This window comes from Euprymna scolopes, chromosome 34, assembly GCF_053919585.1.
Source record: "Euprymna scolopes isolate OS-2025 chromosome 34, ASM5391958v1, whole genome shotgun sequence".
In the NCBI taxonomy this organism is placed as follows: Eukaryota; Metazoa; Mollusca; class Cephalopoda; order Sepiida; family Sepiolidae; genus Euprymna; species Euprymna scolopes.
Window position 1 is genome coordinate 19,863,697 of NC_136515.1, and position 4,906 is coordinate 19,868,602.

Here is a 4,906-nt window from a genome sequence, read left to right on the forward strand (position 1 = left end):
ACAAATGCAAATCAAAATTTTGAACAGGTCTAATCACATATTTCATACATATATTTCTTTGGAAATATACTTATAATATATGCCAATCCTTATTTAAGAAGCTCAATGTAATTACAGAGCAATATAATGAATGACAAAAGTCTATATTCCAATTTTTAATCATGTCAAAATGCACTTTATCTCCTTTTGATGAGTTGATTGTTGCTATTTCTTCTGATAAGTTAAGAGAAAAATAGATTCACTGATTGATATAATTATTAAGTGATTTATTTTGTGTTATGAAACAGATACTGTCAAGAATTGTAAATGTTAACTGAATTAAAGGAATAAATTATAAGATTGTCAACATCATGAACTTTGAAATATAGACTTTTGTCATTCATTCATTCATTATATATATATATATATATATATATATATATGGTGCAAGTTTAGAATTCAACCTAATTAAAAAAAAATACAGAAAAATCTTTATGATGTACATACCCTTCACTGAACGAAAATGTCATATTCCAAAAATTACATAAATTGATTAAGTATTTTTTTAACTCAAATTTTATAAGTTTGCAAGAACAGTGTGTCTTGACTCAACATATTTAATAAACAAAGGGAGACAACTCAATTTGAACTCCTGAGATTTTAAAACCAGCCTTGTAATATCAATCACAAAAAAATCATTAAAAATACATTTTCTATTTTAAAAAAATATGTTTGATCAATCTACATGATTTCTGGAATATGACATTTTCGTTTTGTGATGTGTATGTACATCATAAAAATGTTTCTGCACTATTTTTTTTTTAATTAGGTTGAATTCTGGATGAAAAAGCTAATATATGAACTAATGGTAATGTTGACAAATAGTTACTGTTTGTTTTTGATTCAAATCTTATTGTATTTGAAAATTTGTTAAATTATTACATCAATGTTATATTGTGTTGCTTTAAATAGAAATAAAATAAAATCTTGTAATTATGTGCTTGTAATAAAAATGCAGATTAACGTAAATGGCCCATGTTTGTTTTGGTTTGTTTTTTTGGTGCTTCTGCATTACTGGGACGAGATTTCGTAGTCGATAAATGGAGTTTTCAGATAAAAAAACAATGGTTTCAACTGATTTTTTTTTTGTCAATTCTAATAAGTCACAATAGTAGCTTCCAAATTATGCAGTCGAAATTACTTAAAAATTACTGAATTATTTAAAAAAAAAAAAAAACTTTAATCGTGTTAGCAGGTGAAAAATTGCTGCCATCTTTGTTTAATCAAAACGGAAAATACCTCCCTGTTGAACTCTCCTGCATTTTACGATCGTTTTCATCAAATTCTATTTTTTATTTTCTTTAATAAAAAATTTTCTACCTTATCAAATTTTGTAATTTTTCGATAAAATCATCTTAAAAATATGAGGAATACGTAGATACCATTGTTTTCATGTGAAGTTCAGTTTTACGATTTCTGAAAATCTCGTTCCAATTCTGTAGAAGTGCCGTTTTTTTTTGGGGGGGGGGATTTCAAATTTGAGGGAGGTTTTAAAAAATTTGAAAAAGTGGTTGTAACTCAATTTCAGCAAAAAAAAAAAATTTTTTAATTTAATTGATAAAAAATAATAATTAGTAATAATTAATAATAATTAATTATTAATAATATACTAAAATATTTTATGTTTGTGCGTTATCACTTTTCACACACATTCGGGAAGGGGAAAAAAATGAGATCGTCCAATCAGCAAAGATGGTGATTATTCTGTAAAAAAAAAATCCGATTACTTTGCTTACAGGCTGAGAGTTAGATGTGGTTGGCGTATGTGTGACACTTGGTCAAAAAAGTACCATATGCCCAGAGAAATAATAAAATATGTTCCTTTCGGGATATCTTAGGAAAAAAATTTTTCCCCAACGAAATAAAATAGACATTTGCGACACAGTCTGGTTGACATACACAAAAATATCAGCCTATACCCAGAGTTTCGATGGACTGTGTCTGATGATTAGGGCTGTGACAACAGAATATTCTTTTCATTCTTTTGACTCTCAAGTATATATCCGACACAGTAAGACACAGTCAATCAACTGAGAACCACATCAGTCTATAGATAAACATATAAGATATAAACAGATATATACTCAAGAGTCAAAATAATGAAAAGAATATGCTGTTGTCACAGCTCTAGTGATGAGCATGCGTTCAAGAATTGTATGTCAATGTCTAAGTCTAGGCTACGTACAGTGAAAATGAGTTTGTCCAAAGGCTATAAAAAAGCCGATAAGTCATTCGGCAAGTAACTCCTAAAGTTGCTCTGGTAACGTGTCATGTTAAATCATTGCATTCAGGACCGTATTGAATCATTGGAAGTGTTCGGGTTCGAATCAACGGAGTTGTTCATGATCGTGTCATGTTGAATCGTCGGAGGTGTTCAGTTTCGAATTGATGGTGCTGTTCGCGATTGTGTTGTATTGAATCAATGGCGGTGTTCAGAATCGTGTCAGGTTGCATGAACGAAATAATTTGAGACAATGCTGACGGATGTAACATTTTTTTCTCTCTTCTCTCATAAAGCAACACTGCGTTGCCGTGCTAATAATAGAAATTTAAAAGTGAACAGACCTCTCAGTTTTGCAATTATGATTTCTTTAAAACAAAGAAAAAGAGAGGGAGAGAATGTGACCCAACCACCTGTGGTGGTCAAATTTTACATTAATAACGGTTAAAAAAAGAGCTAAGTTAGAGCTTTTATTATGTGAACAATCTCAGGCAATTTTTTGCTGATTTCATTTGTTTTTTGGTTTTTTTTTTTGGTTTTTTTTTGGTTTTTTTTTACACAGTGATCACCACTTATCAAGGCCCCGAAGCCACTCAGGGATAAGGGTTATTGCAAGTACATTACGTTAGTGTGGAGATTTGATGAAGTGTTTACTTAAGGGGGCGGTTCATTAGGAATTTGTTAACATTGGACTTAAAGACATCCAAGTTGTAGTCCAGTGGGAAGCAGGCAGACGGAACAGAGTTGTTTGGGCAATGTGGCAAATCAAAACAAAGAAAAATGTCTCCAGTTGTTGGATTTGGGATTGATAATAATATTTAATAATAATATTGTTTTGTTTAGAAAACCATTGATTTAGGAAGAGTACTATTAAAGTTTGTTTTGCCTAAACTTGTGAATCTTCAAGGACCGCCGACATGGGAACAAATTCGATGGAAATTTACTTCGATATGCAAGTATGCACAAAGCCAATCAAAAGATAGGGAAATGTATCTTAGCGACCCCTGATTGGCCAGTTGGGATTTGGGGAAGTGGAGCTTCCCCACCCATCTACTGATATATAAGCTTATGCAAGAGCAGTTTTTAGGGAGAAGTTAGATGACAGACAAGAGTTGAAGAGTTGAGAGTCAAGGCCAGTTCCCAATAATGCCGCATCTAAATTGAAATTCTGCTGATATGTCTTGCTTTCACCACATATTGTATTTGCATAAACAAAGCAAGAAAAAGTTTGTATGCAAAAACAGAATCGACTGCTGACAAGATTACTGCAGCACAGGGTTCCCTCTTCCAACCCCACATCCACTTCTGCCGACTGTTCGTGATGCATAAAAAAAAGAAAACAATCAGATTCACATAATTGTGTTGACATTATCTATTATATAAAAACTGAATCTGGAATTATAGATAACCGTTACCCAGGTAGAAGCGCTCTCGGACGCAGATGATACGACACCTGTTAAAGTGTGGAATCTTAAGTGGTTAATTTCAAGTATCAAGTTTCTTTTATCTTTGTACAGTGGTATTTGATTAAAACTTTGTAGTTATATGGTTCTGTTAATATAGTTTTTTTTATAAAAAAAAAAAAAGAAAACCGACTGGAGTTTTTCTTATTGCTTCTGTGAAGAATTTGCATTGCTACCAGACCGGATGGTCAACTTGAGTTATTTCTCAGGAACCATCTGTCAGGAGAGGAGTGTCTACCTCGGTGCTGGAAGGAAATCAAATGCACATTGACTCTTATCAATAACTTTTAATGAAATATAATTTGTATAAATGAGCACAGAAGTTTTTATTATGATTCAGACTTCTTTGATATGTTAACTAGTGAATTTCCCTTTTGTTTTTACAAGAACTCTAAAATATCCACAAACCTTTTGTGTTCTTTTTATTGCTGTAAAATTTCCTGTTAGAACGATACAGAAGTATAATGCAAGGGGAGTAGTTCTTTACTTCTTTGGGCAAAGTTGCCTCCCTTTGTCCGAGTCTTAGACTTTAAATTCTCGCGACTTCTCATGAGATCAACAACCAGAAGTAGAGAGAGTGGAGAAAAAAGAGAGTGACTTTCAAAATGGAGAAATGAGCATCACTTCCGTTTGTTCCATTTATACTTGGGCTTCTAACCTTTCAGATATTATGTTTGAATTGTCATCACGTGTGTGTGTGTGTGTGTGTGTCTCCATAATAAACGTATATCGTTATGTAACAGCGAGTGATTTTCTTATTTGTTCATAATTGTTCCATTCTTTCACCATGAGCAGCAAACATACCCACGTGAAGGCTGGACACCATGCGGTAAGATATTTTATGTTATATTGACCCTAACGCACCCCATTATATAACACTTCCATTTTAACATATATAAATTATCTGTTTTGTGAAAAATAAATCGCTCAAGGTCACCAGTTTTAGTCGGAGTAAGGTTTCTACTATAGGGAATCCTCAATTTTTGGAAGGTTTCTTTAGGGGTTGCAGTTTGGGCGTGATAATTTATTGAAAAATTTTTTAGGTTTATCGTTAGACAACAGAATATGAGAGACATGTTATATGATAAACAAAAAAAATAATGAGTCCAGATCACATATATTCACAAAAGATATATATATATATATATATATATATATATATATAGTTTTGGAAGTTTTGTTT